This window comes from Myiozetetes cayanensis, unplaced genomic scaffold (assembly GCF_022539395.1).
Source record: "Myiozetetes cayanensis isolate MyiCay16 unplaced genomic scaffold, myiCay2020 scf3, whole genome shotgun sequence".
Lineage (NCBI taxonomy): Eukaryota > Metazoa > Chordata > Aves > Passeriformes > Tyrannidae > Myiozetetes > Myiozetetes cayanensis.
The window spans coordinates 37,911,269-37,931,849 of NW_026087521.1; the positions used below are offsets into that span (position 1 = coordinate 37,911,269).

Here is a 20,581-nt window from a genome sequence, read left to right on the forward strand (position 1 = left end):
CTGCACTGTTATGAGAGGCCAGATGGCACCCTGTCATTTCTCCTCTCTCATTTTGGCAGCTGTATGAAGATGCAGTATGACACATTCTTTTAGAAACATGTGAAAGGGATTAGGAGATTACTAGTCCCCCACACCTGGTCCTTACCCCTCTTTTCCCACTGTGGCTGCTGCCTTTCTGAACTGTCTGTGCAGGTGCTCCCTAACCTTCTTCTGTCAGAGAAATCCCCCCTATTGCAAATAAACAGACACAGAATGCACATAATTTAAACTGAGCTAGGTCATAGGACTCCTACAGGCCTGGCACAGCAGCGGTAAAGAACAGCTAAGGGTCATCTTTTAACTCGCCTCCATTCCAACCATAACAGCCTGTGTAAGCATGGACTGTGCTTACAACTACACACTCGCCCAACACCTGCAGGATATGAAGGGAATCAAGCCAAGGCAAAAGGAAAAGCAGTGTTGTTGTTAAAGGTTTTTCTGAAATGAAAAATTAAGATAAGTCAGCAGATATGTTTCCCCAGACAAGTTGGATAGGTGGCAGAACAAATCCTTCTGTTTCTGATGCCAAAGTAGAATCAGTTGCCATCCTGAGACAGGAGATAGATTTGGATTTCCTCTGTAAGGAACATTCCAAAACAAAATCCAACCTTGCTTTTCCTAAAAGAAATGCTTCAGCTTGACAGACATTACTGTCAAACACAGAGTCAAAGCATTAAAAAGAAAGAAAAAAAAGAAAACTATTTCAAGACTATGAAAAACATTTTAAGAATATGAAAAAAAATTCATCCATTCTGCTGAAAAAGCCTCTAGAAGGTATTAAAAGTCTAATACATCAAATGATGTATCTTAACATCTTAGTTACAATGAGATCATAGATACAGAAATATTTTAAGCCTTAGCTGCAGGTCAAAAATACAATCAATTTTATAAGGAATAAAGTTGCAGAAAGCTGTTCTGAAGGTATATACGAACTATTGCTTTCAAAGGTAGCAAGAACCGCTGGAAGTGGTAATCATTTTTTTTCACTAGCAAGTACTATTGAAGAATAGCTTTAATGTGGAGTGAATAAAATAGATGATCTTTATTCATCCAGAGCTCCCAAAGACCTACCAGTGCAGAATCATTTTCTGTACCCCAAAGTTGTTTCAGAGAAATAAGAACTGATATTACCTCTCTGGGTCCTGCTAATGAGCATCATGAATACATTTCACAGGAGCTCAGGTAAGAAAGCAACTACAATCCTAATTTCTGCTCTAAACTGAAATACATAAAATGGAAAAATCAAGGGAAGTTCCAAGATTAAAAGTGTGAAAGAAGACTTAACACAGACAAACATGTCTCAGTTGAGCTGTGCTTAGATGTAACACAGTTATATTGTGTTTGAGAGGTTTTTAAGAAATGGACTTTCTACAGGATTAAATTTGGATATTTTAAACAGGAATCTAATGTTTATTCTCACGTGCAATTTAATTTCTGTATCTTGGCAGCAGTGCCTCTTCTTAATATTAAAATAGAGTTGATGACAAAAGAGATGGCCTTCATTTGGATTTCTTTTGGCTAGTGCTAGAAGGTAGTTTCCACAATTTCAAGACAGAGGATATCTGTATGAAAATTTAGGAACAAAAGGTCAGAGCAGCTTACTGCAATAGGAAAAACTCTAGAAATCCTAACTTAGAGTAGCAGCAGGTTCAAACAGGCAGTGATACTATCTGGCTTACACATCATGGTTTATTAAAAAGATTTAGAAAGTCTAATTTAGGTTTCCATTGTTTACACCAAGTTTATTTTTTTCACTTTAATACTAAATTAAAATAAGCTGATGAACATAAATTTGGTTTTCAGGTGTCAGTGCTATTCTACACGTTCGCAAGTCATAATCTTTCATAGGTTTTTTTGGGGGGGTTGGTTTTTTTATTTGGGGAAGTTGTTTTTTTTTTAATGGGAGTTTTTTAAAGACAGGTAAAAAATATTACAAATGGACTTTGCAGAGCCTTAGCAAGGACTAGCGCTTTTAGCATCAAACATCCAAGATTGTCTTCTGAAGCTACTGAGTAACTGCTGATCAACTTAGATTTGGAACTGCTGCAAGAATCTTACATGGTTTTTAGTTTAACAAGATTCTAATAACATTAAAACAACATAGCCTGATCCACTGCAACTGTAAAATACTGTTGCATTGCAGACTTGGCAACTGACCTAGCACCGAACCCCTTGTTTACCCACCCATTTCTATTTAACAAATTACATGCTCCTCCATGACATTTCTTTGGGCCAGGAGAAGCACCTAGCCTGCCACAACAAGCAGCTATGGAAGAATTACAAGCATCATCAAGTGACAACGTATCTGTAATTCACAGCTCTCAGAAATCAGGTCAATATCACTGCCTAAGGTAAGTCAGACAACTGATCACACTCTTTGCAACAAACAAACAAGGAACTTATATAATTTTTGCCAGAGCTGAAATTAGAAGGCAAGCCTTTCACACATCAAAGCCAGGCCTTAAGCAAGGAGTTGGACATTTTGTTCCCCAAGCTATCCCATTTCTGAAGAGCAGAATGCTTTTTGCTCCCAGTACTGGGAGGAGACACCAAGATTCTTCACAGCACGAAATACATATTATCAGGGTATATTTAACATTTTGCTTCAGGGACCAATAAAGGAGATGCTTTCTCCTCTGCCTGCGTGAATTTAGTACGTGTCATGGTTGGGATAAAGGGTTCTGTTCCCTGACAACCAGGGAGTGGTTGTAAGTATGTACAGGAAAACAAAGTCTTGACACTTCCTTGAAAGTTCTTTGAAATGCCTCAGAGAAGAAAACAAAGAGAGAAAAAATAGCATCCTGGACAAAGAATTATTCTGTTCAAGGCTAAACAAATATTTAACGGACAGGGCACCTCCTCTTGCCCTTTCACCCAGTCTACTGTAGTAGGGGGAATTCTCTTTTCCATAAAATGGTTTAAGAGGGCCATCAGATAGTTTGAGCACCTGATTTAAACTGAATACAATCCTCTCAGCTGTGCAATACCATAACATTGTGTGATAGGAAGTTTTGAATCCTGCTTCCCCACCATCCTCTATCCAGCCTCCCCGTACTCATTTAGCTAAGGGAGTCAGAACAGCATGGTGCAGGTTGTGAGAGACATCACAGAGCTCAGGAATGCAGGGTCAGACAGAAGACAGGCACAAGTGCTTGGAAGGAAGGATGCAACGCTTGTGAGGTCAAACAAATTCTGTTCCTATTTTTATAGTAAGTAAGGGAAAGAATAATTCCAAAAAAGCATGTATTTGTCTTTCAAAAGACAAAAACTACATCCCTCCCTTTCACAGCATTACCTCATTCCAGTACTGTCACCCAAACTGACAAGAGTTATCAGTTATTAACATTTTATGATTTACTTTCACATTTAAAATTACACACTATACCAAGATAACGCGAGCTAAAGTACCAAGATAATATTAGCATAAAGCAATTCAATACCCTGTATCTCTGCCACAGCAGTTAGCTACACCTCTGTGTATAATGTTACACATTTTATTCCCTTGGAAATACATGTGTAAGCTGCCTTCAAGTCTGGCATGTAGAAAAAGAATGAAACGCTCATTTCTACACTTCACAATGTATATATATGGAGCCAGGCAGCAACAGCTCAAAAGCTGTAACTGAACAAAAACCTATGTCCAACTTCCTCATAGAGTAAGAGACTGTTCCTGGGGCACATCCATTCTCTGACGCTCACTTTCACACATTGCACTGATATGTCGGAAGGAGGAAAACTGCATGTACCCATTGAGACTTCCTGCAGGAGCAGGTGTAAGAGTAACCAGCACTACATGCTTTCAACTATGTGGAATGCTAAAAGGGGTGACAGGAGAAGCCTCGTGTCCTGCATTTTTAATTCACCATTAACTGAGTGCCCAGACTGAATATTCAAAACCAGCTGTCACAGATACAAACCAGTCAACTTCAGCAGGTACACTGTAGTTACAACAAGAGTCTTTAACTTCTAAAAACTCTGATTTGTCCAAGAAATCTTATCATGAACATGTAGGAGAGTAAAAGTTTGTTGGTTTGTTTTTTTCTCAAAATGGTCAAAAAGGACATGTAATATTGCTTTCAATGACATCAACAAGCATGCAGAGCCTCTAATCTCAAAAACACCTCAAAACATCTCAAAAACAGGGGCATACATAATCTTTCCCATAAGAAAGGATTTTGTTCCTTCCTTTTGTAGCCCTCAACAGAATTCAGAGAAGGATGAGTTGTCTGCTTCCTGATGATCACAACCTGAGGAAAAATACCAAAAGCCAGTAGTTCTTAATACAATGGCACATTTTACTCTCCCATAATGGCTTTTGGAAAGTCTGTGACATCCACAACTTCAGCTTTTTCATATCCAAGTTGTGTGCAACACACAGAGAATATAAAATTAAGACCTGGTAACTCCAGGAGTGCTATTAACTTGATAAAATCCAGATTTAAAGTGAAAAGCCAGCTGGATATTTCAAAGCCCAAACTGTAAAATAACTGAGAGGCTTACCTATCAAAACTACCTAACCACAATAAGCCCACAAGCAATCCAGATATGTCATGAAGTAATAAGCAATTTCCGCCCCAAGAGAAGAGCACTATGCCAACGCTTCACATACGAGAATTGACTGTTCCCAAATGTTGGTAAGTATAATTAACCTTCATAACCCTGTCTTTGGCCTTGAACATTAAAGCTGAATTCATCTTGAAAACCAATTAAAATGCTAAGCAGTCTATCTACTCTGGGACTGGAGAATAGCATACTGTATTCAATCAAAAAACAAAGCATAGCACAATTGACTCCTTAGACACCTTCAAGGATCTGTTAGCTGTTTTAGTAAAAATCGTAATTCATAAATAAATCACATTTTAAAAAGAACTGAAAAATTCTTCAATTCTTCACAAAGATCCCAAAACATCTAAGGTTTACGAAGGCAAAACTGTAGATTTAACAGAAAAAAAACAGGTATAGAAATGAAGGATAAAGATGAGCTAGGTGGGCTATGAAGTTTGATTTTGCCTTCTCACACTTACCTTTAACAACAGATATTAATCATACGGTACAGTTCACATTCATGGAGCTTAAGTCTGTGAAGTATCTTCATTCATTCTGCCTTTTAGACTGGCTATTGACAAGGAAATAAAATTTATGCCATCCAACCTGCTTTTTCCTTGGCTGCAATTTTTAAATTAGTAAAACAACTGGACAGGCAGAAGAACCTGGAATTCTCATTTTTCTTTCTAACTTCTTTCCTAGATGATAGTTACTTCCTCTTAAAAAAAATAAATCATGCCTACTTGCCATGAAATTCAGATGCATGTGAATCTCTGATGACCAGATTTCTTTTCAACCCCTTGGTTTTGCTGCAGCTGGGGCAACCCCTATATTACTCTATTACCAGACCCCTGAATAATGAAGGAAATAGAAGACTATAGTCACACTCCTAAATATCAAAGGGAACAGAAGACCATAGTAAACATATGCCCAGTCACTTACAAGAGCCTTTCAGAGTATCCATACTCTGAACAAGAGCTATTCTGCATGACAAATGCAGTCACAGGTGCAGACCAAAAGCACTCTCTAGGTTTGCTTAAAAGTAAATTATTACCATGCCTGGTTTCCAAAATTTTCCATTTGATGTTGCAATTCATATTATACTCAAAGATTTTAAGCCAGGTATGAAATTCTCCTCTTTTAAGGACAATACAATTTTTCTAAGTTGTTCAGGTACAGGAGGCTGTCGCATCATAACAACAGAAAAAAAAATCTGTATCTCTCTGTACTTTCTTGTTGCATCTATGCCTTCATATTAATCATCATTATTAGTGTTTAGTGTCAGAACAAATAAAGTCATGCCTTTTTTTCCAGTTAACACACTAGGTAGAAACATTACTTTTTCAACAGAAGGAAAAGCAGGTAAAGTGATTTCTGATTCTTTAGTGATTCTGAGCCAATGAGCATGATTTTATATTTGTGACTCAGTTTTAACATCAGAATTTTGTTTCCACTAATATACATGTTATATCTTAGTATACCTTCATTCACTACTGGAGTTCAGAATGGTGTTAATTATTTTTTTCCATTTTTAAAATTTATTTTCAAATATACACAATATATCTGCTCAACAAGCATTTGTTTGGGTATATAAACAATCTTGAATTAGCTCTTCGTTTCAAAAACAGACCCTTTATAAGGTGGCTAAAAGTCAGAATCATCTCCATGTTCAGTTAAGGCATACTACAAGCCTTGTAACTTCCAAGGAGTTCTCTTGGTTGCTGTTCAATTACCCTTGACAGTGCTGTAGATGGCGGTATTTCACAAAACTGACCTCCCTGCCTTAATCTGGGCCAAGGACTACAATACAGAAAATATTGTTGAATATTATTGAAATACGCTGTAAGGGTGCTGCAAGAATCTTCAGCTCAGGCCCTTCCAGAACATACCATACATGGTAAGAAAGTATGCAAGATGCATTAATTTGAAAAACAATTTTCTCAACCGACTAAAGAAATAGTAATAAATAATGCCAGTTAAAAAATTTTAAGGTGAGATCATCCTTAAAACAGAGATTCATAATAAACTGTTCCTGTGTACGGAATTTGAGCACACTCAAGACATTTCCTTTCAGCTGACCAAAATGAAATTAGGTTTTCTGTAGTAACTCTGAATTCCTGACTAGAAAGTGCTGTTCTAGTGTAAGTGGGTACACCTGGACCCTCTGAGCTTCCAATTGACCTGAAATCGGGGCACTTTCCAGAATATAATGGCCTGCACAGCAAACATCTCAGTTTCACAATAAAAGATGGTGAAACACACTAAACTGTCAGCAACACAGTTTCCATGTAGAACCTCCCAGAAGCAGACACTTTTGTCTTAAAGTTGACTGTCCACATCATGAGAAATACAGCAGGAGCTTCACAAGAAGGAACTACTGCTCACTCCTGGAAACAAAAGTCACATGAATCCAAGTATATATTGCCTTGACCCATAATTCCATTTCTTACTAAAATTTTAACTGGAGTTGACAAAAGCAAAGTATGTTCTATCCCCCTGCTAAAACTCTTAGAGGTTCTGCTGCCCATCAGAAACAGATTGAATCAAGAGCAAACTATGCAAATCCCATGCCACCGTCGTGGTGGGTTCACATTGTTTCATAGTGGGTAGAAAAATGGCACAATCACTACCAAATCAGAAGCTTTAGGAACCACCTCCCCAGCAATTTCAATGCTCCCCCAGATTAAAGCCTCCTCCTAGCTGTCAGCCTCATTACGCATCTCCAGCAAAGCACAAACACACAAGCTCTCAGGACACAGAGCATGCAAGTGTCTCTTTGTAATGCTCACAGATCAGAATTCCTAAGAGATTCATTTCCATTCCCTATGAGGAAGGACAGCCTGCTAAAGACCAAAATTACTTTCTTTACCACTCAGTAAAATATTTGCTGGTAAAGAGAAAATGCATGAGATAGCAGAAACAGTTATGAAGGAGGAGCAGAAGCCAAGACACAATAATATGTCATCTTCATTAACTCTGCAAACAAAGTCCAAGGATGTAATGGAGAGCAGACTGATACCACTGCATTCCACCAGATCTGATATCAGCAGTGGGGCTCCTACAAGTGTTGCTCCTAGGAAATAAATTTATGCTGGTAACAACCTCCCTGGACACAGTTCTGGGAGGAGTGGAGTGTTACTATTTTTGCTTGTACAGCTTATGCTTGCAGCAATTTAAGGAGGGAGGAGACACTGACATAAGCACCTGCACTGCAGCTTCTCCCACACTGTTACAAAAGCACGATCTTTGCAAGTTAAGCAGCAAAGATTGCCATGCATAGGATTTAAAATTTCACAACTGCAAAATATGCATGCATCATGCAAGCTTACATCAGGGAACACCTGTATTTCCCTCCAGAGAAAGTAAAGCAAAGAACAAGAACATAGAAGGATGCTACTAGGTTTCTGAATTGCTAAGACAGGTAGGACAGCAGCAAAGAAGGAAAAACAAATATGCTACTATATCCTTAAGTGGAAGAAGAGAGCTAAACGTGGGGCTAAAGATAAAACTATTATGGACATGGAATAAAGGTGGGATGGAAAAAAGACATTTAGAAGTGTCAATTATAACCAAAACAGTTAATGACACAGAGCTATCATCCAAAAGACAGCTACAGCAGGACAAACACCAAAACATTTTTTTTAAATAAATCTTTTTTTTTTTTTAAACACAAAACAAATTTCAAGTGAACATGGCCCTGTAACAGTGTGCTGACTAAGGCCCCCAGAGCTTAAGGGGGCTTTCCTTGAGTACTGAGGGCAACAGCAACATTGTCTCACATGAAGAGGACAGATTACAAGTGAAGCTGGAAAACTGTACCTACTATAACTGGAAGTGGTAAGAGAAAAGCCCTATTATTTCTTCTCTCCTCCTTCAAGACACAACTCTTGGGACCCTTGACACCGGAAAAGGGGGTGAGGATTCAATGAGACCTTCAGATTGCAAATTAAAACCCCAAAAACATGCACACACCTTCCTTTACTCAGGTCTTCTTCCAAGTCTTCACCAACATGAAAGTTGTTTAGAAATTACTTTTCCTACTCTACAATTTGCCTTGTCTGGGCTGCCCTGCTGCAGAACACAGAGTGCAAGATGCAGAAGGTCAGCTCTAGCAAGTTACAAGTCATAAAAACACCAGCTACTCGCAGACAAAACAAAACCAACAAAACCACAAAAACCCACCACATTCCTCTCTTCCCTCCATCCAAGAGTTTACAGACAGAGGTGGAAATTCAAACATCATCTGCTTATCAAGGCACTAAACCATATTTAGAAACACATCCTCCAAGCCAAGTGCTCACTTCTATAACACTTTTCCCAACACCTTAAAACCAAATGAATCACAACAGATGTTACTCATCTGGCAAGAAAGACAACCCAAGCTTCTTAAGTCTGCATTTTCACGATAGAAACATCCACTAAACAAGCAGTTTATGTTTTAATCATCCACAAGAAACTAACCGTGAAGGAAAAAAAAAAAACAAAACCAAAATAAACACCGAACTGTTTAAATGAAATTGTTTGTTAACACTGGAAACTTAAGCATTTTTAAAAACCCACAGAAATATCTACAAAATGCCTATAATGAATCACAGTCCAAACTTAGGTTCAATACCACAGACATATTTCAGCTATCATTTCTGGACACTGTACCCTGAGAGTAACATCATGTCTCTCTCACTCTGGTTTCCTCTTCCCCTACCATGCCTGCCGGCACAAATGCTTTTGTACATAACAAATTCACAAAAGGTCAACTGCCAGCCAATATTCCGTATACAGAATTAAAAGCAAAAAAATTAAAACTCACTGTCTTTAGTTCTTAAGAACAACACACAATCAATTTACCCTTAACACTCTTTTTTTAAGATGCAACAAGCCTTAGCTTCCTGAAGTTTAAAATTAAAACCAAAAGTGTCAGTGGTTTGAAAAGCCTGAGCCTGCTGTTACTACACAGCAGTACCACAGTGTTGCAGAAGAATTACTGGTCTCTTTTACGAAAAGCAGACTAAGCCATGCAGTAGTCTATTTTTTCTGCTGGATCTTCATCAGACTGATGTGTAAGTTCTGATGAAGAAGACAGGAAGATATAATTTTTAACTGTTCACAGCATGAGAAGTGTCATACCGAGAAGTATTTCAGAGGCATAATGAATTCTTGTAGCTGTAATAAGAGGAAGGAGGAGTCCACAAATTATTATGCAGAATAATTAAGGAATAGAGTTCAGAAATAAATCCATGTAAGGGAACAAAGAACTACAATGCAGGAAGATAGGCAGAGCAAGATCTGCAATACATGTGTCTGAGATTCCTATTGGTAAATATTTAACCTATATAGCATGTAAAGGCAAATAATTTCTCCTCCCTTTAAACGAAAGACTACAGGTGATACTTGAAAGCACTCACAGACTACAGGAACTGAAACAGTACAGTTCAATGTTGACTTTTACCTTATTCTTATTCATGCTCCAATTCCATCTATGCTGTTTATATGGCAACTGTTAAAATGGAGGTTATTTCAGTATGTTTACATTAAGAGATAACACAAGTCCTGTTCACAAGTGGGTTATATTTACAAAAACAATCTGTCAATCAGAGAGCAAAGTAGCTTAAGCAAAAACAACCACTTTTCTTCATTTCATAAAAAGGGATGAAATAAATAGTAAAAAATATTGGGTATTTAAGTTCTTTTCTGGTCAATTAGTAACAAAAAATAAATATTTATACTCAGTAAATGGTACAACATGCAGTCACTGATTTGTTAGGCTCGAAAATAACCACCAGATCTTTAATGTTTTTGACATAAATCAAGCTCTGTACGGGAAGAATGTAGAAATCAACAATAAGATATACAAGGACAAATTTTTAAAGTTTCACTGAATACAAATATTGTTTATAACCCGAAAACATTGGGAAAGTACTAAAGCTTGTTTTAATTGAACAGGAATATGTCTGTGAACAGCAAGGTGGTACAGTTTGTAACATGTGATCTGACAGTGACCAGAGCAGAGATATCCAAATTTAAAAAGAAAACAAAGTAAACCACCAAAAGCCAAGCCCTCTGATGCCACAGGCCTCCTTTCCTTACACTGGTTCTTAGCTTACGTAGAAATAAAGTATGTTTCCCTGCTCCAAGCTGAGAACCAAACGGAGCATATGACACTGAAAGAAACTGATTATTAAGCTTCAAAGAAAATATTCTTGTTAATGAACAGAGAGGAATGTTGAGCACTGTTCTTTGAAGCGCTGACAGTAAGCGGGTATAGTTAATATTTAATTAAACTAGCTGACATGGTACAGACCTATCTGAACACTCTCTCAGGTTTATTTTTCACCATTTCCCTCATTTTATAGGGCAGCTCATTGATCTCTATTCTGTGTTCTACCTTGATTAGCATGTACAAGCTTTCTGCTAGGTGCTTCTTTGCCTTAGCAGACTTGCTTTTTTTAATCAAAGGAGAACTCTTTTCATCAAGGTAGAACATTCGTTCTTGTTGAAGATTTCAAAATTATGTCTTAGAACCTCTCTTTATACTCAATAATTTTGTGCACCATTTAAACAGATGTAATCCTCATTTCTGAAGAGGTGTTTCAGCTCAGTGGGTTAGAACATGGTGCCAATAACATCACAGTTGTGGGTTCAATCCCTATATGGGCCATTCACTTAAGAGTTGGACTCCACGATCCTTGTGAGTCCCTTCCACCCAGAGTATTCTGTGATTCAGCTTACAACTATCACAAGCCTTCAGTCCATTCTTTCCCCTGATGATTTTCTATCCCAGGTATTTTAATGTAGCTGTTTGCATTAAGGTTTATCCTGACCCTTTTCAAGGCAGTACAGTTTAGTGACAGTTAAGTATAACTACAGTCCTATTTGCAAGCTACAATCAAGGCACTGTTTGTAAAAACAGCAAGCAGTAAATCTCTATAGGTAGGTTAGTGCAGGGTCCTTAGTTCTGCGTACAAAACAAGATTCAAACATCAGCCTATTGGCTTCTCTCTACAATCACTAGGAGTACGTTTTAATTACCGATGAGATTTTTCATTTGCTAACAAAAGAAATACTACAAAATTGTAATTTCAGTACAGGAAATATGTGCTATTACATCAATCTTTCAGCCTCTGACAGATCATAAAAGACAGCCCAGCAAGATCTTTAGTGTTAGAAATCCAACTTTTCGTGTACTGTGCAGACCCAATTTAGAGTTGGATTTTTTTTTAAATACACTAACTGAAGTGAGGATATACCTTCAAAGTCTACAATTTGCATCATACAGATTAATCAAAGTTGCTTTACTTACCCATACAAAAAGCTTCATTTCTCTAAAGGAGACTGCAAATAATGAAGTCATTTTATATTATATATATAATTTTATAATACATAACTTATACATTTACATAATATACATGTTATATTATTAAATAATATTTATTAGTATATAAACAGTGAGGTAAAAATAAATTAAGGGCTCCAGGTCACAGGTACCCCAACTCTTGTGACAGCCTGAAGACCTACCTGAGAGCCCTGAACTGAGGATTGCCAGCTAGCAGTTCACAGGAGGTCATCTCCTTCCAGTGTATTACTAGTACACTTATTTTCAATGCAAATATATACGTGCACACACACAAATTATGTTCTACAGGTTCAGCAAGTCCTTGCAGTGAAGCAGATACCACATGGGCACTGTGTGTATCACATACAGACAGCACACACTACTGCCTAAATAACACAAGCAGGTATATAGCTTCAGAAAAAACAAACAAAACAACCAAAAAACCAATCCCCTCCCCCAGCTAGTAGTCCTCCAGTGTCTGAGCTATCTGGAGAGAATATAAGGCTGTGAAAGCCACAGTTAGTCAGATGGTGCCTACAGTTACAAGAAATGAGACAGAAAATTCCCTGCAGCACTCTGATGGTGATTTTTGTAGGAGACCAAGCCAGGGGAAAGATGGAAGTATCCACCAAAATTGGAACAGGTAATGTAGCTGGAATTGCAGGACAAAGTAGACAGGTCATTATCTCACAAGAGAAAGCAGTAATCCCAAATGCCTCTTCTTCAATAAAACTAACAAGAAGGAGGCCCTCACCATTCTACTTGCACAGAAAAAATGGATGGAAGAGAAGCAAAAAGGTCACCTCAACATTAGCAGAGCAGATGCCGTTACGTTAGGAAAGTGATGGAAGTCATCTTCACTCACAAAAGATACTCCTCCATTAGTGATGTGCACATTACATCCACCTTAAGTATGTTAAGAAGCATGGCCAGATGTTCAGTCACACTAAGTTAACCCTATCTGTTACTTCAGGTAAGAATTTTAAGACTTCCTCAATCCTCCTGCCCCTCTCCTCCATGTTACCATAATTTTCATGACATTGCCTTAATTGGAAAAGAGTATGATCAGGGACAAAAACCACAAGACAATACCACAGAGAATCACAGAGGATTGTAAGGTCTCCCCATAAGAAATGGAAAGAGCAGAGGAACAGATAACTCATTCAGAGAATTACTATTGGTCAAGCATCTGGAGAGCTGAAAATACACAAGTCTGAACACTATTATTATTGTTGCTGAAATTTCCTAATGTTAACCTTCTCTTTTGGCTCCCCAGCACAAGACCTAAATGACTCCTGATGCACAGACCTCTCTCTTTGCCTCCCGAAGGGGAAAGACAGCATTAAGAATAAAGCACTAACTTCTGCTGCAGCATAATCAGTTATTCAAGTGTACAGCTCATACTAGCAAAACTTAATATGTTTTCCAAAATGACACTGTCTGGCATACAATACTCAGAATAAATGTATGGCGGCTGTATAGAAATATAATAAACCCGCTAAGATCAGTCAAAGCCAAATTTTCACTGCATTTGCCCCAGTTTTACAGTGCAGAGTATTAATGAAGTTTAGTTGATGTATAGTACCTCCATGTGCCAATATTGTCCAGAAAGATAATGAGTAATTGACACCAAGTTGATGCCTATTTCTGGCACAAGTCTACAAGAACTCTTCCCTTGCATTTTTAACTCCCAGTAACACTTGCTATTATTTGAAGTCTTCAACAAATAATTTTTAAGTTTTTTCTTTTATTTATTTAATTCTCCTTCAGGTTCCAGACAAAGCTATTTCCTCTAGACTTGAATTACAGATATTCATGATTACTCAAGGACTGTTTGCTAAAAGGAGCAATAGCTGTGCCATTTCCAAGTCTTGTCATTTTCATCATGTTAATATTTCAGCTCTAGATCACTCTTATATTTCTAGGACTAGTATACTACAAAAAGTTAACACTTCCCTTAGTTAGCAACCTCATGTCTTCAGATACTTTATTCCATATTTATACATGGACTACGCATCAATAAAATCAGCACCTTTCAAGTACTTAAAGTATATATCCTTTTTTAAAGTTACTCAGTCCTTTTTGCAAAAGAAAATCCAGTAAACTTGAGCATCCAGTAGTCCCTCAAAAAGTGCAGTGCAGCAGTTTTCATGATTTAAGGAAAAACAGGGCAACACTGGCATTAGTCATATAAGAGTATGTGATTTCTACCAAAAATAATTAAATTATACATCCACCTACTTGGGGAAAAAGAGGTCCACTTTCTAAAGCACTTGGTTGACTTCACAGGTTCTCTTCACCTGGAAATGATCAAGCCTTGAAACAAGGCCTCCCTAGGTGTTCAGACAGCCTTCACCCAGCATCACTGCTAGGGTTTACATTTAGTTTAGCTCCCAGTTGTAACTCTCTGAAGTTACTCTGCGTTCAGTCAAGCACACACAAAAATGCAGCTTCATGTTAGGCAGCCATAGCCTAGGTGGCAACACAGGCAAGGAGTCGGCACTAGTGCCAGGTTCACAGGAAGCACAAAGATTATCTGTGCCTGCCCACAAAGCAGGAGATGCACCAATAGTAAACTGCCTAAGAAAGAATAAATAAATGAATCCATCAAGCAGATGAGCTGCCTCATTTTCATACTACACATGTAAGGGTTGGGATAAGGGAGAAGAAAAAGCTAAGTGGTTCACTCTCAAGAGTCAGGCCCAAGTAGCACATACTTCATCAAATGCATTAAGACATAATACATTTGTTTCAACTCAAACATTATCCATGCATTATGAAGTCAATTGCACTACTCTTAAAGAGACATATAAACTGGCTCAGTTACACAAATAAACTTGCACTTGTGATTGCTTTCCACTGGAAAAAATACTGAAAAAAATATCATGAGAACTCTGCTTACATCAAAAGCCTTAAAACAGAGTTCTTATGAGACAAAGGTAAAATTGTGGAAGGAAGGAGACTGGTGATCTTCTACAGCCACATTAAATATTTGGGTTTGGGCTGTTAGGTATTTAGAGTTTCAGACAAACTCTAGTATGTTTCAGTCCCTCTCACACTAGTTCTCCAGTGACGAACAATGGTAAACCCACTCTCCTGGTACAGTATGATGCTGCTGGATGCGATTCCCACAGTTGCAAAACAACGAACTGCAGTTTATTCAGACTCACTGGTTTAATGCCTAAACAATATCCTAGCTATCCCTTCTATGTTAAAGAACAGTATTTGGTTTATGCAGCATAAAGCTTCACAAGTTGCACCAAAACCTCCACTGCAAATAAACTGTCTCCTGCTTAGCAGCACTGGCATTCCACTGCACCAAGAACAGAACTCCTACACTGCTCCTCTTCACCACCCATCCCCACGCACAGAGGAGCACGGCGCACCAGGTCCCTCAGGGAGCCACCTCTGAGACGAGTCTGGGAGGAACAGCTTGAGCAGGGGGTGAAAAATTTGTGGAGATTTATTTTGAAAGCTTCATATGGCTGTGAACATTATTTTTCCCTAGCTCCAGTCATACACTCCACAGTATTTACATCCCCTGCAGAAACAAACCATGCTATGGCCTGCTTCAAAGAAAAAAGGGTGGTCTATAAGCAGCTATTTATATCAGAACTTAATGTGCAAGAATTAAAAAAAATAACACTATTTAGTATTTAAAAGGGCTTATATCTGTCACCATGTATCCTCATACCAAGTGATCTTTCCTGTTACATTGCAATTAGACAAGGGAAGCTAAGGTTTCAAGTTTCTTAATTCAGTGCCATTTAAGGAGTATCTAATCACAGATTTACAGCATCCTCACACTTCTTTTTAAAACCTGCAAGGACTGCAAGCCCATAAAATATGAATATATTAACTAAAAAATTAGGTCAATGTAATATTTAAGCAAACACCACCCATGTTACTTAGAAAAAGTATTCACTTTGTCCATAAAAGCATCCTTTCTACTACGTCTTCAAAGTAATTAGAAAAAAAAAATCCACAAAATTTCAAGCAAAGGAACTTGCTGTGTACCTGGCCAAAAGTATTTCTTGAATCTTAATAAGTCACATTTTGCCTTTAGAATAAATCCAGGAATCTTCTATAATTCATGAACTAGAAATCAACTGAATCTACAATTTACCACACAAATCTTGTATCAAGATTATAACGCTCTTTAAGTATCACCACCTAGTTCTAAGTAATAAATTGTTTGCCTTAACTCTCCAAATCATCTGTAAGAAATATAACATCTAAAGAACATTTTTGAGGAACAATATGCAATCACTGTGGCCACGTGAGGTATTTAGAAAAAACCCTGATGCACATGAGACAAAGACAGGTTTGGAATGATGCTTATGCTACTTGAAGAGTCAAGGAAATAATTTACAAGTGTAATTCATTATGTTAGAGTGGAGGAGAGGTGAAAAGCATATTTTAATTTATTAAGCCTTGGGAATGCTTTATCTTAGGAATGGATAAATAAAGCCCAAGCCACAGTTAAGTACCCAACCTGGTTTACTAGACCACCTGCTTACTACCAGCTTTAAACATGTGAATTCTAAAAAAACCCCACCTATTTTCTCATGCGTACTTCCTTAAATAACCAGAACCATCAATCAAAAGAAGTCTCCTACAACATACATGCTTCCAGAAGCTGTGCAAGAACACTAAATTCAATAAAAATATTTTTTCACATGTTTAAATGACCAGTATTTCAGCTGCACTTCCAAGTCCAATCCTTTTCAAAAGCAACCCACTGGTCTTTTGAACTAATCTTCAAAATACCATGGCTTCTGTTTGCAGGTAAGCAAAAGATAACTCTGGAAAGAAACATGCTGGTTTTCCTTATCTCAACTGAATAGTCATATTAACAGCTTCTGCAGTACTACAACACAAACACTGGGTGACAGGATTAATGCACTGGAAAATGTATGAACATACAGATAGCATATGAACTAGCTCAAGCTAGGACACTTTCAAATGGACAAATGAATGCCTGAATGGAAAAAAGAGTAAGATCATATACACACCTTCCGCTATTGTATCAAAGTCACTGTAACCTTTAAGAATTTCTAGAGAGACAGATGTAGTATTTAGTGGATGAATGATCAGTGCACTGAGGGAACATGCAGAGATAAAACCTCATATCCACAATTAAGAATGTGAAGAAAATGAGGTTTATTTATTCTTCTCCTAACACCAGAAGTCCAAGCTATTTCCTCAAAATTAAAATATCACTTCCCAAATGTCTCTTACCATCTGTCAAGCAGTTTTAGCTGTTCTCAAGAGGCTTCTTATGCTACTGTATATGTTACATCTGCAACAGATTTTCTTCTTGTAGAGTACAGATGGAATAAAACATTGTTTTATAACAAATATAGCGAAATACTGCACCAGATTTCAACTGTGTACAATTCAGAAACAGTTCCTCTGAATAAAACACTTCTAACATATCTGCTACTAATCAGTGGCCTATTATGAGCACTGTTTCCCAAACTTCACGTGATCCATTTAGAGGATTCAACACTGCACATAGGCCTTTTTTTAAAAGTCAGTGTCAGTCCTCAAAACATCAAGCTCCACCAAGTCTCTTTACTACAGTATGAAATTACAAAAATGAGACAAACCACCGGGAAAGCACGCAACTTGCTATTCTCACAAGGTGGAAGAGTGTGTATTTTAAGATAAAGCTACACAGAGCTGCTTCTACTGTGTCTAAACTGATGGAGTTTCTTAGGCAGAGAAACCATCTCCTTTATCAGAAGCTAATTTACAAAAGCATCCCTGAAACTATGCAGATTTTTCAAGTGTGTTCCAATTATTCCACAAGGCAGCAACAGTATACCTCCTCTACTAATTATCAATACCATGAAGTACGTGTTTATTGTTCAAAGTCAGTGACATATTTTTTATATTTTCTGGTTACAATGAAACCTTCTAAGATCTAGAAAATTTGCAAAAGTCACACTTGTCTCAATATTTGTTCACATGTTCTCAACAAAAGCAGGACCTTTACAAACCCTTTACATTGCTCCAGCTTTAAACTCAAAGCATGACTCTCCACTCTGTATTAGTGGGAGAGCTGTAGATGGTAGATGGAAGGAAGGAAAGTCTTGACAGGCTGAAGCTCAATAGAGAGGTTATCAACCCAAAACACAAGAGAACAGCAAAAGAAATCCCTCAAGCAAAATCCAGAAACAGTGCTCTAAAATGAATCAAAGCCTTTGGGAAAACAAAATAAAACAAAACAAAAACACCAAAATACCAAAACATTTTTTCTTGCTGTGGGGTTTTTTGTTAGATGAGGGGTTTTGTTTGGTTTTTTTAAACCAAAGCAAACAACTAAGACTGTCTATCACCTCTTCTACCTTAAAGGATATATATTTCTGAATTATATTAGCATCAACTACCTGTTATAATAAAAGTTAATTGTAAATATTGACTAAAAAATCAGAAAATATTAATTAATTCAACATCATTATGACCACATAAGAATATGGAGGGGAAAAAAAAGTAAAGACAGTTCACTCAGGAAATAAAGTAATGAATCACTCAACATTTAGAAGTGCTTTTTTTTACTTCCTCACCAGTTCACTGAAATAGCCTAGGCAAAGAACTACGCTGCTTCACTTCCTGTAAAAACAGCAACTGCACAAATACCTGCCTCAAAAAGCTTTCTGCTACTGCTCCGCTCCTCTCCAACAGCACATCTGCCGAAGAAGCAAGATCTTCATTAACAGCATACTGTATTATGAACCGCAATTACTCGATCAAGATGTCCACATTACAGTTTGGGGAACAGGATCATCGACTTCTGTGTTTGTACTACTTCTATCACATTGCACAGACTGAAGCAAAATCCACACTTGTTGGTAGTGAGACTGCTGTTTTCTACAGCTATCACTATTTCTTCACAAGGTCTTTTTCTGTCTTCCTTCACAATTCTCCATTTTGCTGAACAATAAAAATTGTGTTTAATCATAAATTTGAGTAATGCAGAGCTTGATGCATGTTCATTAAAAAGAAACAAACAAAACTAAAACAAACTCCACTGCTTGACCCACTGCAAAGTTTTAAGTATATGACATCACGTAATTTCTCAAAAAAATTTATTTTCCATTCTGAAACAGAGGACCAAGAGACTAACAGATAAGTTACCTGACAGCCTAAAGCAAGAGGAATTTCACAGCACTAGGAAGGTGAAGTGAGCAAAAACGCTTAGAAAACTCCTCTACATGATTCAGGAAACAGAATTTGTGGGAAATGTGGGGGGAGGAAGGTGGAGGAGGCAGGTAGTAAAACAGTAATCAGTGAAGAGATGAAAGCCTAATAACCGACTTGACACAGTTCATTAAAACTTGACTGAGTGCTCCATGGAAAGATTACTGGATGGAGAGGAGGCTGGAACACAGCTTCACAGAACACAAAGTATGCATTTTCTTGTACTAGGTAACTGCACAACAATTTCTTTGAAAGCATAACAGCAGACAAAAGAAAATGGGTAAGTGTTGCATCATCTCAGACCCTTTTCGATGACTTCAACAGAATTTAAGAAAAGGCAATCTAAAAATGAGCAGTCTCCAATAAACTTCCTTTCCCCTCAAATTACTTTCCAATAATTCCTGCATTTTTATTTCCCTTTTGAGCAAAACCCTGAGATTATACAGCAAGTGCTACTAAAAGAACAGGAGAACTCTGACTTTCTGTCCCAATTCAGTTCCCTGCTAAAAGTATACAAGTTCAACATTTTTTCCGGCAAATCAGAAAATCCCTCCTTATGTTGCAAGAGTTAACAAACTTTAACAAGCATTTATAGAACAGAGTTTGAAGTACCCTGGAAGTTTACACATGCAGCAGAAATATGAGCTGGATGGCCCTTTACTGAAAAGTCAGTTTTTAACTCATTTGACAGAGCAGTATGTTTAAAAGAGCTCTTTCCCTCAACCATGTTTAAAGTAGAAAAAAAGATCTATTCATTGGTAGGTCTAAGCTGTATCAGCCTTGACAAATTCAGTTTACTTACAACATGATTTTTAGGGTCTTTTCCAAGCTAAACGACTATGTTCTTCACAACTCTACAACAATTAAAAAAAAAAAAAAAAAAGCCCACGAGTGACCACAATTACACATCTCTCTTTTCCCAACTAGTTTCAATTCTGAAGCGTTAAACCAGCATCTGGAAAGGAGGGCTCTAACGCCAAGTTTTGGAAAGTTGCGTAATCACAAAACAAATTACTTCAGAGTTCAGGAGTTTTGATTAAAACCTAGTACATGGCTAAAACAACAAATGACCTTAAAAGTTTTCAGAGAACTCTAAACCAAAACAGCACACAGAAAATTTCACCAGTCCTTTCTACAGCTACTTGATAGCCAACAAATGCAATTATGTTCTTCTCTTCTTTTTTTCCATCATTTAAAACCGGAACTGTATCAACTCTCAATTCTCATTTGCTGACGAACAGACCTGACAAAGTGGGAAGCACCACTCCATACACATTTCTGCTACTGTCCATTCACTGTGGACTAACAACTCAGAATCAACTCCTATCTCTTTAATGCTTAAAAAATGAGGTTGATAATTAACAAGCATCAGCAGGGCCACAAATGCATGAAAATTTAATAGATCAAATAGATTTATATTTCCTATGATTAAGTTGAAATTACTGAAGTTCTGAAAATTGC

The 20,581-nt window shown here is 37.5% G+C and overlaps 1 protein-coding gene across 3 annotated transcripts in view; it reads right to left on the minus strand.

Moving 5' to 3' along the window:
* The window catches only part of OSBPL8 (oxysterol binding protein like 8), an 84,208-nt gene that overhangs the window by 62,527 nt on the left and 1,100 nt on the right, over nt 1-20,581 (minus strand). The window lies entirely within an intron of this gene.